Source organism: Bemisia tabaci, chromosome 3 (assembly GCF_918797505.1).
Source record: "Bemisia tabaci chromosome 3, PGI_BMITA_v3".
NCBI classification, from domain to species: Eukaryota; Metazoa; Arthropoda; class Insecta; order Hemiptera; family Aleyrodidae; genus Bemisia; species Bemisia tabaci.
In genome coordinates, this window is record NC_092795.1 from 44,026,085 (window position 1) to 44,042,927 (window position 16,843).

The following is a 16,843-nucleotide window of genomic DNA, read 5'->3' on the forward strand; positions in this document are numbered from 1 at the left end:
GAAATATTATCAAATAAAACATGCTACAGCAAGGATTTCCGAGAAAATTTCTAGTTTTCGGTTGAAAATTATTAGCTCAATAAGACAGCGCTCCTCCTTACGTAACAATGAGAATACCCAGACGTCAGTGAGGCTTCCAAATACCTACTCCTTTTGTATCCGGCAAATTTTAACAATCGCTTCATCAAGTATGATTGCTGGTTTCATCAAAGAATAGTATTTTACCTTATAAAATGCAAGGAGATAAATTACTGCAAGTGAAAATTGGGCAACCTTGAGGTTAAATTGATCCACAGTTGGCGTATCTTTAGGATCTCCAGTACTCAGACTCTAGGAGCCGCTCCGAGTCTATTTTTACGTTTACTCCGTTGTTTTGTAGGCCGGCGAATATTGACGGTTTTGTTTACGCGGACATTGTTGGTTTTCTTGTTTATTGCCTTCTTGCCCTCAGAGTTGTCGGACCAGACGACAAAATTATGGCATCATTCGAACTGCTCGTCTGGAACATTCAGGAAACATTCGCGTAATTGCCATGGCAAATTGGCAATCTTCTTCACCTTGACTCTGTTTCGCGCCCGGTGTAACCTTTTGCGGGGCAGTAAATGCGGGCAAAATGATCATCGTCCGTCATGAAGATGAGGTTCACTGCGGAAAAATATTTGATCCTCACTGTCAAACTCTAGTCACACTATCCTTACTGTCAAACTCCAGTCAATTCTCTTTATTTGCTGAATTTGTTTAGTGGCTCTACGTTATCGACATTATTTAAATAATTTTGAAAACCACTGTTAATTTCCCTAAAGACTGCTGCTGCATCAAATCTAATGAAAAAACGACTCTTTTACAGTAAGCTCGCATTCTGATTGCATATCGCCATACCACAATGCGATTTTCGCAATTTGGCAACACTATTTTTTCTCCATTTAAATTTATGTGCGGTGAACAATCGATTTTGGGCGAGGCTGCCTCGCAGCCTTTCTCACCTAGCATCTTTACATTCAATGGATTTAAATGGAGTATTAACAGTTTTGCCAACTTGCCGGAATCGCCATTATCATACCAAATCAGGATATTTCTCATTCTGTGTGACTTATAGAACTCGACAAAATCACGACTATTATCCAGCTAAGAAAAGGGGGAAATTCGTGGCAGAAATAATATCACTGCTTCTTGAAAAACTGTCAATCGAGCGTCAATTTCATTAAAACTAACGGTTTAGAGTGTGGCCTTTTCGAAAGCAGTTAAAACGAAGTGAATATTAAATCGGAGACTAATTTAGTTACTTACAACTCCAGTGTCGTAGAGCTGCTAAAAGTTCGAAGAAAAATTATGTTAACGTTAATATAAAGAGCTGGCTTGTGTTAGACTGAAAGATTTCCCGAGGAGAAACATATTAAATTCTTGAGGTTTCTCGGAATTCATATTTAATATTCGCCAGGGGAAGTTTCTCAGCGACGATGTCTGACACGAGAGATTGCATTTTTCTACGTAATCGAGCTCTTCAAAGGTGACTCGCACAAAGTTTGAAACTGATTGTCATTCTTCCAAATTCAAAGATTCGAAAAATGCACAGCAAATCACAGCAAAAGGAGACTTTAGCCCCATGCTTGATTTCGTGCATAAAAAAATGGTCTACACCGCGGATGCTGCATTATTACTAAAATCATTTAGGAAAATGTCAATTGGACGTATTCCTACCAAACGGAACTATGCGCATTATGAAGTTAGCCCTGTTATGCATACAATACTCTTATGGGTCTCAGGGCTCACATCATAATGCACATAGTTCCGTTTGATAGAAATACGTCCAATTGAGATTGAAAGAGTTTCGTAGGTAACGTTGCATGGTGTCAACGATCATGGTGTCAACAAACCCAAAATCTGATCATGGAGTCAACGATTGTTGACGTCGTGCTCAGGCAGTAAAACGCTAAAATGGGCCCTGAGCATGGTGTCAACGATCATGGTGTCAACACACAGAAAAATATCTTCCTTATGAGTAAAATTAGAAAATTTAGTGTACAGGAGAGGTTTGGGCCACGTACAGTTAGATTAAGTTAGTTTAGGTCAGGATATGTCGTTTAGATTAGGTAAAGTTAGATAGAGTAAGGTCGGGGAAAGTTAAGTTCTGTGAAAGTCGGTTAGGTATTGTAAGGTAAAGTCGGGTAAGGTTAGGTTAGGTTAGGTTAGGTTAGGTGTTTGAGTAAATAACACAAGAAAAACAAGACTTGAAATTGGAAAGATGTTATAGAGGGAAGTTTTAAGTTTCGTTGACGTCGTGATCGTTGACACCGTGATCATATTTCATAAGAATCAGAATTTTGTATTTTTGGATGCTCATGGTGTCAACAAAAACTTAGAAAAACTGTTTGTTGACACCGTAATCGTTGACACCATGCTACGTACTCGTTTCGTTGAATGCGATTGAGTTACAAATTGTGAATCCATTTGAACTTGAGGTCTCCGTCTAGGAGTGAGAGTTGCATTAGCACATTTAACAGGATAAAGTTTTAGAATCAAAGGAAAATGAAACAGTCATACGCTGCGGCTCAGTGGTTAATATTTTTAGTGTGCTTATCGCTTCTTATGCATGAGTTATACGTAAATTCAAAAATATTTCTTGCAGAGTTTCGATGCATTATCGACCAGGCTTGTGGTCCATTTTGAATTCAATTTGCACTGCGAAACATCAAAAAGCTCATTAATTTTTCGATGAATCTCAACCATCCACACCCATGATGGAAGCTTAATATTGAAGTAGCGTCACCGCTTGGTTTTTCGGTTTTCCTGTGCCGCTACTTCAGTTTCGACTGTTAGGGCCGTAGTTTAAGGGCGCTAAAGCCAGACTTGTATTTCGCAAATGTATAATTTTTGCAGAATAAATAAAAATTCAGAAGCAGGAGAAATTTAACTACCTAATTAAAGGAACTCAAATCAGCAATATAATGCAAAACAATTTGGAAAATCTCGTCATGTAAATACGGAAGATTTGAAAACGCCTTCCTTTGAGGCGTGATACTTCACGCGTTCCAGAGAGTTCAAATAGTTGTATCCCTGCGCCTTAGCACGGCGATGGAAGCTTAATATTGAAGTAGCGTCCCCGCTTGGTTTTTCGGTTTTCCTGTGCCGCTACTGCAGTTTCGACTTTTAGGGCCGTAGTTTAAGGGCGCTAAAGCCAGACTAGTATTTCGCAAATGGATAAATTTTGCAGAATAATTAAAAACTACGAATAAGCAGGAGAAATTTAACTAAATAATAACGGGAACTGAAATCAGCAATATAATGCAAAACAATTTGGAAAATCTCGCCATGTAAATACAGAAGATTCGAAAACGCCTTCAATTGAGGCGTGATACCTCACGCGTTCCGGAGAGTTCAAATAGTTGTATCCCTGCGCCTTACCAAGATGATGGAAGATTAATATATATTGATGCAGCTTTCCCGCTAGCCATTTTTGTTGACTGTTAAGGCCGTAGTTCATCGCTAACCCCTTGGACAAAAAAGCGTAACTATACTTGAACACCGCAAAGTATCTACTCACGAATTGTGGCTGTACTCGCTAACCGTCGAGAATTTCCCACCAGCAATTTCACTAATATTTTCTGTAAGAGCACACGTAAAGATCCGTAAAATCACATGGTCGTAGATTCTTGTAAACAATTAATTTGTGCGAGTCGATTTTGCAAACTTTTAATGAAATTACATCCTTTCCTCTATACTGAAAAAAATAGTTTTGTTCACAGGGCTCCTGCACTTCTTTTGTACCAGTCACAGAAGCTTCCGATATGAGGACTGAGTACTCTGTTCCCACGACCGATGTTCCGTTCTTGTCTATTTTTTTCTGTGTAGGCAACGACGAACCTAGGTACCTAGGTAGTAGGTCACCGTGAAAAGAGCACAAAAATAAAAATAAGGCACGCTAAAAAAACTCCTCTGCATGTGCATCTGTTTCTGAAGCCTCGATGAGCTCCGTACAAATGCCATGGGTAGTCTCAATATAGTTATGATTCTCTCGGAATTCTGTCAAAGGAGCTTAGGTTCATTTTGCAGATGAGCCTTGTCGTAAATGCATGTCTATGCGGCTCAAGGTATGAATGAATTATGACGATACACATACACGATCCTTTAGCAGCAGAGTGGTGTAGTCTGCCGTGCTAAGAAAGAACGCCGTATGAACATTCGAGAGTTGCCAAATTTCCCAAGATAGAACATGCATTTTCGACGATATTCACGCACATTTTTCTTTGAAATTTTCAGATATGTTAGATTAAATTGTGTAGGAAATTGCCTAAAAATTTTGGAAAAAAATATTCACAATTTTCCCTGCAAATTCGGTATTCATCGAAGAAAATTTGGCAAATATGATGGCTCATACGGCCTTCTTCCTTAGCATGGAAGTGTAGTAACATCCAGCGTGTCGCGGATCGTTCTCATTCAACTTTCCTGATGAAATTGAATTAATAAATGAATGAAACAAATGCTAATTGGTTAAGTTCGGGCGGAGCATGGCCATTTATTCGCTGCCTTCACTATAAAAAAGCTTACTAGCGAAAAAGTTTGTCGCGGTGGCAATTGCAATGCAGTCACGCTGCGAGAATAGTGGCACGGAACGGGGTGGCGGTTAGTGCCACGAGGGTTCATGAATCGGTATGCAAATTGTAACAAGTCCGTTCCATGTTAAGCTCTTCTCTCCGTAAGAACGCCTGTACTCTAGGGTTCATCAGATAATGGATACGTTCGGTTTTAGCATCGACCGATTCTTACAGAAAAGAGGGGACTTTTGCGTACAGCTGCGGATGTGCCGTAACGCGGCGTGGCGTGGCGTCGAAACATGTTTTGAGAGTTGCATAACATGCAGGCGTCGCGCCACCATCGAACCGCATGTTGCCGCTTCAATGACTTTAGTCCCGGGGGGCTTTTAGCAAAAAGGCCTTAAAATATGAAACTAAATCAACCCGCCTATACACGGATTTTTATACATGAAAAATATTATATCAAAAGAGCTTGATGACATGTTTTTTTTTACGAAAGTGAAAGAATATTATTACTGTTGCTTTTATAGTGGTACTTTGATACTATAAATAAAATTGTACTTTTTAAACCACACTTGTATAAGTAAAAAATGGCAAAGGTTAAATTTTAGGATCTACAGGAGAGTTTACCTCCTAAAATTATAAGAGCATTTGAATTATAGAATACAAGCCCTGAAAAAAAAGGAATCCGCTCAAAGATTTTTTATTGAAGATTTTGTAAAATTCCTCCCTCCCCATCAACTGTGCGCTCTAAACAATATTCTAAAATGGGAATAGAGAAGTGTTCAGATCAAAAGGTGCATAAATCTAAAGATAAATTTGACTGCATTTAGCAATTTGGAGCTATAAATTCTGGTTCATCTGAAAAAAAAAAAAAAAAAAAAAAAAAAAAAAAAAAAAACTTATGTGCATAGGGAAACTTATGGCACATACGTTGAGCAATGCTGAGCCGGAATTAATAGTTCCTAATTGCAAAATGTAGTCCAATTGTGATTTTGTAAAGAAAAAAAAGGAAAATAAAATGATTGTGTTAAAAAACTTAACAATGCCATATTGGTTACTTTTCGGATCATTCTTCAACTGTCAAGTTAAAAATTAATAAATTCTATGAAGAACATGATGAAATTATGTCTTGAATCATGCATTAAAAAAAAACAAACAAACAAACAAACAAACAAACAAACAAACAAACAAACAAACAACCCATACAACAAAAACCGAAATCCTTCATCACGTCAATATGTCATGACAATTTAAAGCCTGACTTTAGCATTACTGCAACACGATTTTTCAACAGAAGGTTGTTTTAGGAAAGGTCCAAGCTGACTGAGATTTGCGTGACTTTTAAGTCGCATAAAGTTCGAGAAGAAGTTGAGGGCATGTCACAAGAGGGCAATGAACTTAACACCTCAGCTTGAGCCATGTACGGGGTATTGCCGTCTCCGGTGGCCTTTAATTAACTGTTTGTAAATCCCAGGTTATGGACTTTCTACACTTTCATCAAGATCAAAGGGGCCTTTATTTGGATCGTACCCTCCTATTATCTTTTATTTTTTTTACTTTCTTGAAAAAGGCACAAAGACGTCATTTTCACGTTTATCGTTGAATGCTCGTTCAGTCTAGACATAACGATTTTCCTCGAACTGCCATTAATGAGTATCGACAGACCTATTTTAGTCTGTGATTATTTTTTGCATAAATAAAAAACCTACCCTCTAATTTTAGAAAGTAAAGGAAGATGGAGTTAGGCTGGTAGGTTAAACTACTGCCGTTTTAAAGGGTAGAGCTACTCATTTGCCCCGTAAAGATTGGGTTCAAAACCCAAAGCTATTCTTAAAAGGATTGAAGGGAATAGGCAACTTTAAATCTTTGCATAAGCTACTTTTTAATCTCAATCAATTTTTAAACAAAAACCAGAGACACTCATTTACCTTTGGTTTGTTCTGAAATTTCTCTTGGTTATCATTCGGAACTTTCACACAAGATAGATTTTTTCTTGAGTTTCCTCGCTCAACATATCATCAAACAAACAAGTTCAAGAGTATAGTTCTTATTAAACGGTCACGGTGGGGCGTCAAAATGGTTGGTTACTATCCAACGCTCTGGTATTCTTGATTTCATGTTTTCTGCAAAAGAATGGTCCTGGATGAAGGAAAAGACGCAATTTGGTGTTAGATGCGTTTGAAGTTGCTTGTCGAAAGTCTTTTAGAGGTCGGCAGTCAACATCTTCACCGATTTCGCCACATTGACGCTCGACTGTGATCGTGTGAAAAGCGCTCATTGTAAAAATTTCGGTGATTTATTTGGATTTGAAAAAAAATAAGTTTGAAATGATAACCTTGCAATCATTTCTTTTCAGTAATTATGAACCTCTAAAATGTAATGAAACTTATTCATTGCAGTAAAATATGCACATCTTATGTGCCCTCTCTATTTGATATTCATTACTCTCCTTAATTGGACTCAAATAAAAGTAAAATGCCAAAATACGTGGGTAAGTTTAGAAAAAAAAAATGTACACCACCTCTAAACCAAAGAACGTCGTTATTCCACTCCATAATTTTTTCGATGTTCTTTGATAAAATATTTTATTCAAAAAAAATCCACGGAATCTGTCTTTGTACTTCCTAAATGACCGCGGTATGTGTGCGACCGCATTTGTATAATTTATCACTCACTCTGAAGAAATGAAGCACGATGACGATGCGCAGGTTTTTTTTTTCATTGAGAATGTTGTGTCTGGAAAAATCTAGCAAAATTTGAATTACGGCGTTTTGCCTTAAACGGTGGTAAAGTACATAAAGAAAGAAGTATAATGTAAGTATAATATTCGCAAATAAACACAATTTTTGAACGACTTGTTGATGTTCAGAGAGGCTTTGTAATCAAAGAATTTAGTTTTGATATACTAGGAAATTCTCAATCTTGATTGCAATTTTTCAAACTTTTCAACTATACTTTTCAACTACTTTTCAAATACACTTTTCAAACTACTCAAATTCACTTTATTTCTGTCTAAATCGGCTGAGTTTAATATGCAAATTATTTGAAAATGCAATTGAACTTCAAAACAGGTAAATAGCTTAAAAACGTTGTTGAACCTGAAAATAACATTGGACAATAATTACCAACGCATAATTTATTTGAATTCAATCGTTTATAATCTTTTTATTTCTTTTTTTGACCAAGTACACACTCGAGAATTATCCTAAAGGTGTATTGATGTATCTGCCATCTGAAACGTGACCTTGTCTTGTATTTTTTTTTTTTTTTTTTCTCCTTTCGGATGTAGTTAACATGGACTATTTAGAATTTACATTCCTACAATCAAAAGCTTTCCTTAAAGTTTTTCGATACTCACAAAATTGGCAACGAAGGAAAGCTCATATAACTCTCTCTCACCCCTTGGCTGATGAGCCGGATTCTATCTCGTTTAAATTTATGCAAATTAATCAAGGCCTAAATTAATTAAGGCAGAATATTTAAATCCTACTGTTTGTTTGAGTTGGCTCCAGCACAGATTGAAAAAGTTCGACTTTCTAGTGAGTTTAGGCAGGCGAGTTTCCAGAGAACTGTTTGATCGGATCAAAATTGCCATTGAATGCCGAAAAATCTTGTGCTTGAAACTGCAATTTTTCAGAGCTCGGTAAAAAATAAGATTGCAGATTGTCACCGACAGCCTAATTTGGCATCCCTGTAATTATAATCCACGAATTTTCATTTTGAAGGTCCGCCAAGTTCTCGCGGGGGGCACTTGTTTTTCTTTAATTTTTGAGCAAAGTTTGTCAGATTAGTCCAAAATATCTTACAATTAACATCTTGATGTGTAAAATTAATGCCGACTCTGCAGCAGTGTTTCCATCGGTCTGTTTCGGTGCCATAATTTTCATGCGCTGAAACTTTCCTCTCTGATTTTAATTAGAGATTAGAAACTAAAGTAAAGTTGAAATGACTGTTAAAGAGTGAAAACATACGAAGATGTATGCATTAGGAGGTGAAATGATTTTTTTTGTTCCGGGTATCTTTTTTCCTTTCCCCTTATTTTTCTTTCCCTTTTATTCTTGAAAACAAAACAGAGGATAAAAAAACACAGGAAACACGTCTAAAATTTTTAATTTTGCCTATGCCGAATATTGGAATGTAATTCTTAGTTTACAGTCTGAAATTGCTTTCATATCACTACGTACTTTGGCACCATGATTATCTACTTGTTTCATTTCAATTTCTTGTTCAATCTCTGTGCATCTTTTTCTCGTTATTGGCGCGTATACGTAGTATACCGCCTTTGCGATCGTTTCGAACCCTGCTCGATACAATAACCGAGTCCCTTAGTTCCTTACCGAAAAGTGACTACCGCGAACTCCTGAGATTTTCCAAAGCATGTAAAAAGTTTATTTATCCGTCAATAATTATGATTTAAAGTTGTTTCTGATTCTGGGGCTTTCTAGTTTATGTGCAGTGAATACCAAGAGTATACGTTACTTGGTTTTTTTAAAAAAAGCCTAAGAATACGCAGCGCTGATTTAAAATATGCATATATAAGCAGAAGCAAGCGAACTGATTCGAGGATGGCTGAGCAGGTCGGCACTCTCGGAATGAGAATGGCACTCCTCCGTTTTGTTCAAAACGTTGCTTTGACAGATCTCCACAATCCTGTTATGATTTTCAAAATTTGGTAGCACTGCTCTGATATCCAAGTTAGCCGTAGTGCAATCTGTGATGAGCCTCGAGACTCATTAGACCATTTGCTAAACGTGGGTCATACAGGAATTCACTTAGCCCTCTCTTCCCCACGCTCCTGATCACTGCGGCGGCGGCGTGTTCTCGACGAACAATAATGCTAATGAGGGTCCCCTCGCCAGGCGCGGCCGGGATCCTCAGCCCCTCGCCCAATTACTTACGCTGGATCAACCATTTCACCGTCACGCTAGGATTCATCCAATTTTCAAAAAAAAATTGTTTCGCGTGTATTTAGCAATTTATTCCTTGCTCTCCATTAAAACACAAATAAAAAGAGACCTCATTCATAAAAATCGGCTGAATAGAAGAGAAGTTACAGTATTCGAAATCCGAAGAAATCAACAAAACTTTTCCATACAGAAAATAAAATAAAGGGGAAAAAAAGAAATGTATAAATTACAATTAAATATAATTGACCTCAGAATTTGACAAGCAATTCAATTATATACCTAACGGAGAAAAAACTGGGAGAAATTACAAAAAATTCGCCTCTTGCAAGGGGCTTCTTTGTAAGAATTTTGACTTGAAGACAAGGGTCGAATAACAGCAGCACTCCATACAATACACGGTGTGCCTGAACGAGTTAAACGTTTTTTATACGTCCAAATCGAAAAATCTTTATAATTTTAACTATAGTGTCTCTTGAATCGTTTAAGCCCAAAAAAAAAAAAAAAAATTCCGTCGAGATTCTGGAACGTAAAGGCGCTTTAAAAGCATTCTGGGGCTATAATAGCTAAATCACCGGTAGTAAATCCCGTTATATTATTAAAAAGAAATTGACTCCATAGTTTAATGCCTTAGTTTCTTAAATACGATTATTTTAAGCACTTAAACATTTATACCACCAATTTTAGCCATGGGGTGATTTCCTGAGAGCCGATAATATCACGAATTTCTCATAGAACCCTTAAACAGTGGCTTGCTTTTTTGGCAGCCGATTTGGCCATCAAACCAGGGTTTAAATGGAAGCTGATAATAACCCAAAGCTCTGAGAAAAATTTTGAGATGAGTATAAGAACGGTTTGTTGTAAGTAACGAAGAGAGGCGGGCAAAGCGGCTAAAATCCCATCTAATTTTTACAGTTTTTCTGTTGAATTAATGTTGCCGCGGGCGTCTGACTGTGTCCACACATAGTTTCTGTTCAGCATATCGATATATAAGTATTTACACACGTAGAATCTAATTTTCACGTCAGGGAGTCGACATATTTCGATTTTTTCGATTTTATACGGAAAATTGATGGTTTTTCGGGATTGAAATTATCATTGTTTCATGAAAAATAAATGCACCCAAAATGACAATAGCATATTGATTTTTACACATTTGCACTCACGAAATTGGTTGGTAAATTCAACGAGTGGGTGCATCGACCTGGTATATCAAGTTTCTGCAATTTTTTACGGCAAATCAGTAGATTTTCGGGATGTAGATTACTTATAAAATATACTAGAATAAAGCAACGACATGGTTGAACTTCTTTGCATGGAAAGACGTTTAAAATAACAAAATCAAGACATATTTAAGGCCTTGTCTCCACGAGCCGTTTCACGAGATTTTTCCCAGGGAAAAATCCCACTTACGAAGTTGGGAAAAATATTGAGTTAATCAATATTTTTCCCAGTACCAAGTATGGTACTTGTACCCCTAGGACCCACTGAGAGAAGAAGAAGAAGTGAAAACGAATTGTGCGATATTTTATTCATTACTACATTGTTCATGTTTGTTTAGTTAAAATAATGTGTCTAATTGTCAGTTGAGTGCAATTATCATTTAAATCCCGGTTAAATACTCGACTTTAACTAATTTATCTTCCCGCGCAAACTAGTCGCAGGACTGTATGAGCCCCGTCCCGTGGAGATGGTAACTGGGAAAAATACCAGAAGTTTCATTCCTGCGATTCGAACTTGGGACAAATTCCATGAAAACGTCCCGTGGAGACAAGGCCTAATGTAATTGCATTTATATCGAGTCAATTTCTTTTCAATAATATAACGGGATTTATACTACCGTTGATTTGGGTATTTTAGCCCCAAAAAGACCTTTAAATCGACTTTATCTTCTAGGAGTTCGACAGAATTTTTCCTTTCTTCGCTTAAATTATTCCGTAGCACTTTTCTTCAAGAATCTGATAAGATTTTGCTTGAGGCAGATCAAAAAACTTAAATTCGATCGAATAGCTTTTTACATTCACAATACACGGTCTCGTCAAGGTGCGTCGTTGACCTCGCAGTGTTGGATCGTGAATTCTCTTGTTGTGCTGCTTGCCTATTTTGAAATCTCTGTAAATGAAAACTAAAGGGGTTGATATGTGCGAGTTAATGACGCGCCTTATCAACACATTGTGTTGGAGTTCACTGCTTGTGTTTTTTATTGTTGAAATACTTCAATAACTGAGGTCAAAAATTATCTTAAAATTTTGAGTGGAAATTTTCTGATGAGAGAAAAAAATTTCAACGAGAATTACTTTTAGTTTCATTTAAAAAATAAAAAACATGAGCTAATACTTGCAAAGTCGCAATTGGAAGCACGCACTCTTTATTTCAACCATCAACGTAGGAAGTTAGCGCATATCAACGGTGATACCTCCAAATCACGTATCTCGGTTTCCATCGTTACAGACTTCCTGACATACTTCATTATTTAAATAGATAATTTCTCGCCGTCAATTCTTGAAAACTTCTGAGATTATTCTTCTCCAGGTAAAGCAAATTCTGAAAAAATCTCAAGGAATGATGTTGATATATGTATGCTATCATTGAAAAATTAAAATAGGAGTGGAGATTTTTAAATACCACAAACGAGATATGTGGTTTGGGAGTTTCATCCTCGATATAGATTGCACGCACAAATATCCATCGTCTAATGGTGATAAAGAAGGTGTTTATTGCATATTACTTTTGTTTTTTTAATATGCTTTTTGTTACTTAATTAGGACAAATTTTTGTAACATATTATAAGTCTATCTTATAAGCTAAATTTAAGTTTTTCAAAGATGTATTTACATCTAAAAACTATCTTGTACATAATATATTTTATGCAAAATAAAAAAAAAAAAAAAAAATCGTCTAATGGTCTGATAATGAACAAACCTGACGTCTTCACTTTGATGAGGAGCTATAAGGAAGCAAAAAAAACACCCGAACATCCGTTTTTCTAAAAAAAAAAAAAGAAAAAAAAAAAGAAAAAAAAAAAAGGCCGTCTGGCTTCTAACTCTTAATTGCTTCCGTGTCGTCGTCAATCCTCATAATCCAGGCCTCTGCACAGTTAAAAAAAAAATACACAAGCTTAAGTTTATACGGGAACTGGGTCAAATGATTTCACAAGCCTTGTGTCAGCGTAAAAACTCGCACACATCCCCGAGTATATACTTGAACAGATTTGTGTTAAAATAGTCCATACTTTGATATTCATACACATCATTGTAAATGTTTTTTAAACAATTTTTCCCACAATTTTTACTCGTGTTCCAGAAAAAAAAACCCAACCCTGTGAATAAACACACAAAAACACCGAAGTTTATTCCTAGTATTGTGTTTTTAGAAATAGTCATTGAGTTTGAATAAACTCGGAAGTTGTCGATTTATTCCTAAACTCAAGAGAAAAAAAATACAAAATTTGAGTATAAACGCTGTAAATTCAAGCGAGTTTTTTTTTCAGAAATATGCAAGGCTTGTGTAAATATTTGACCCAGTTCCCATATAAACTTAAACTTTAGTTTTTTTTTCACATCGTTGTGCAAATTCCACTGAGCACAATGGAAGAAGTTAGTGTCCCTCCAACAGTTATCAAAGAATTTCAAACATCACAAATTCGTATCATACTCATAAAAAAATCAAACAAGTTAGACTATAGAAACAAATCTTTGGATAGAAGATAGCACTACAATAGTAAAGGCGTTCTATATCTATCGAATGTTCAAGTGTTCAGGAAGCAATTAAATAAATATTCACCATAATCTTGAGATTTATTTATTCAACAGTGCATACATAGATGCCGCCAAATGACGGCTATGATGCATGTCAAAAAGCAGGCTGTGTTAAAAGATTAAGAAGAACAATCACCTATAAGAACTCTTTTGAATCTTATGCATTTCCTACTAAACAGAACGTTTTCAATTGATAGAAAATTGCTACTAAGTTACCTTCACGAGGTAGATCCTTAAAATCATTAGGAAGAGAATTATACATCTGTACACAGATAAAACGTGTCCGAAAAATTTCTAGGTTCCGTCCGGATGTACGCTTCTCCAAACTCGACAGTGTTGCCATGTGGCTACACTGTTAGAAATTTTAGAAGATTCCGGGGTGAGAATCACTCTTACTTCGCCTCTATTTTGCCCATGGAAAAATCGAGTGAAAATACGAACGAGTGACCGACGGCGCGGAGGGAACAACACTCCTGAACTCGGCGTGTAATGCACCCCGACCACAGGGTGCTAATCACCACACAAAGGAGTGATTTCAGGAGTGGTGAGGGGAGGCTCGAGGAAGGGGCAATATGCTGCTACAAGAATTCACGCGACGCTACCGCGCAGGGTTTCAAAATTTCACGAAATCACGCCGATAGCGCTATCTGTCAATTAATGACTGAACTACTTTCTACGACATACTCAGCGCACGCTGTCAAATAGACATGGAAGTTCTTGCCATGAACATTAGTTACGGGTTTCTACAAGTTTATCACAATTGAAATTCGGATTACCTTACTAATGACAACATTAACCATTTACCTTAGATCCTGCGACGATTTGTAGCGTAAAATTCCGAGCGCTCCCGTGTGGATTTGGACCCGAGCCGCGTTGGTGATAGCACTGAGCCTCGAGGGTCGGATGGTTGATAAGGCTGAAATCACGCCTCTTATTCTCATGGGTCGCGTTTGTGCAGTAGTGCGCGCAATGGCGCACTCTCTGCTCGGGGTGAAAATCACTCCAGGTAAAAGTGGGGAGTTAACAACTGATTCGCTGCAGCGACATTGTCTCGCTATCGCGGCAATTCACTTTCATGGAGAGTTCCGAACTCCTCGTCGGAGTGATTTTCACTGCGATCTCAGGTCACTCCGCATTTCACTCCGGGTTTCCCGAAAGATTTTTAACAGTGTATGCTAGTTGTTCATTCGTCTTTCCATTCGTAATCACTATAAATCACTAAGTATAAGGCAGCGGAGCCTTTTCGTAACGATGCTATCGTTCAAACACAATAAGTATATCACGCAATGGAATGCTTAATACGTTAAAAATATACAACGGAAGAACACTCGACCTGGGTTGCACAATTCACTTGGACATGGGTCTCGCGGATCGCGCACGCTCTAACTGAGGATCATGGGTATCTGCGTTGCGAGACGGGGACTTACTGCGCATGCGTGAACCAAAATATATACACAACCACTGTGTTTTTACACACGAACAATGAGCATTAACACACAGAGCTGTTAATTTGTGCACAAACTCGTGCACTTTCATATATTTGTAGTGTGTTTCTTTACATCATTTCAGAACTTAATCATACTAGTAGAGTATTTTTTCTCCCAATTGGTTAATTTATTTTAACACACAGAGGTTCTGGTGCCCAACCGTTTTGAGTTTTTTTCTCGAGATTGCCTGTGTTTTATTTCTCTTTGCACCATGATGTTTTAGTCTACGAGTGTGCAAAACAACACCGACGTAAGAATATTTTCTTAGGACCGTAAAAACATTCTCTCTCGTTAATGAAAAGAAACACAGAGTCGTGATATTATTGTGCATCTTTTCTTAAGAGCTCAGAATATGTTGCAAGTGTTGTGTTTTTATTTTGAAAACACAAAGTTCTACGATTTCACTCAGTCAGAAGAGCCCTTGAGTAATTTTTGTAAGCATTTTTTTGTTATTTGTGTTTATTCATCGAGATTGTGCACTTTTTCTCCACCTCGAGTATTTTTACTCCAAGATTTTCAGAAGAAGTACACTGAAATTTCTAAAAACAACTACACAATAATACACAAGTCCATTTTTTTTTAACTGTGTGCTCGGCAAACGGGATAGGATTAATTTCTTGATACACTTGCTTCAATCACTATGGCTAGGGGTGATTTTTCAAGAAGCGCCACAATTGAAACGTCCAATTACGTTGCAACTTTTGAAAACTTCTCAAACGTTCCGTTCATCCGTCGAGTTTACTTTGTCACAACCTATATCGTCATCTTAAGAAGGAAAAACGTGAAAAGTAACTCAACATCGATGCTGCGGAAAACTCCGTAAAAGACCGCTTGAGATGTTCAAGATTATTACCGTCGATAGAAGCATCCCCGATCCTGATTAGATGCCCGGAAGCACTAAGAGGGCAATGTTGCCAGACTTTTGAAAATATCCTATTATTCCTAGTATTTTGATGAAGAACTAACCACTATACGACCTCTTCGGCAACTTTAAGCGTAGGACCCTTCAATACACTCGTAATTGATTGAAGCTTTTACCGCGTTGAGGACGAAGTATGACTGAGAAGATTTTGTGCCCGCTCATCAACCGACTCTGAAGGGTTAGAGGGTTTAATGAGAGCAGAAGGTACCGTCTGGAATGTCTAAATATTGTTTTAAGTTTCATATTTTATATTGAAAAGATTCTCTCTGAAGATGCTTCGTGGCATTATGCATCTGTGTTCTGAGCAATGAGTTTAAACAATGTTTTAATTCTTCTTGCAGTGGAAAAATAAACTAGCTGAAACTGGTAATTTATGGGCTCCAATATTTCTGGCACTTTTAGGATTATAATGGACTCAAAGTTTTATCATACACTTCAGTTATTCACCACCATAGTAGATTACTATACATACAAAATGAACGACATTTTAAACACACGCCTGGAACATGGTTATTGCGTAGATAATGAAACTATCTAAATAGTACTTACTTCTAAATCATGAAGTTTTTTAATATTAGGTTGGGTTTATCAGAAAAAGGAACCTCCGGCAGGGCAACATAGTAATGCCAAAACCTGACTGTTGTTTTTATAACTTAGTTCAAAATACAAGCAATTCTGCGGGAAATCAATCAATCCATTGAAAAATTCGCGTTTACAAAAATAGTTTTATTTTTTTTAAGAATTACATCCGAAGCTTTCCAACTTTACTTGACAAAATTAGAATTTACTCGCCTTTTTACAACTTTAACACACGGTAAAAGGGGACAGGCGTATGATACGACTTATCGAGCGCCTGTGAAGCAAAATTGTATCACGGTAAAATTGAAGGCGCTTACCATTAGGTGACGAAATTCACGCATACCGTGTTACAATTTTACGTGAGCGCATCAAAAACACGGACGGATTTTCACTCAAAGGATGTCATTTTATTTCGAAGTGACAAACTCTCTAGTATCCACATTCTGGTCCTGCAATTTTAATATGTATTAAAATGATTTTGTAACGAGTAAAGTTTCAACGAAACGCCGGCAATGTGTTGAGCAGGAGGAGCATTTTGGATAATCATGACTTTGTTTAACGAACGAAAGCGGGCCACATTGCATTCTCCCAATTTTGCGCCCAATTTCACACCGGCTTTTTAATAATCCAAGGTGTCCCTCCAGTAAAATTCAGGCTA

At 37.1% G+C, this 16,843-nt stretch overlaps 1 protein-coding gene across 6 annotated transcripts in view; it reads left to right on the top strand.

Annotated features, from left to right (window-relative positions):
* LOC109030697 (RYamide receptor) overlaps positions 1-16,843 on the top strand; it is a 195,898-nt gene that overhangs the window by 47,117 nt on the left and 131,938 nt on the right. The window lies entirely within an intron of this gene.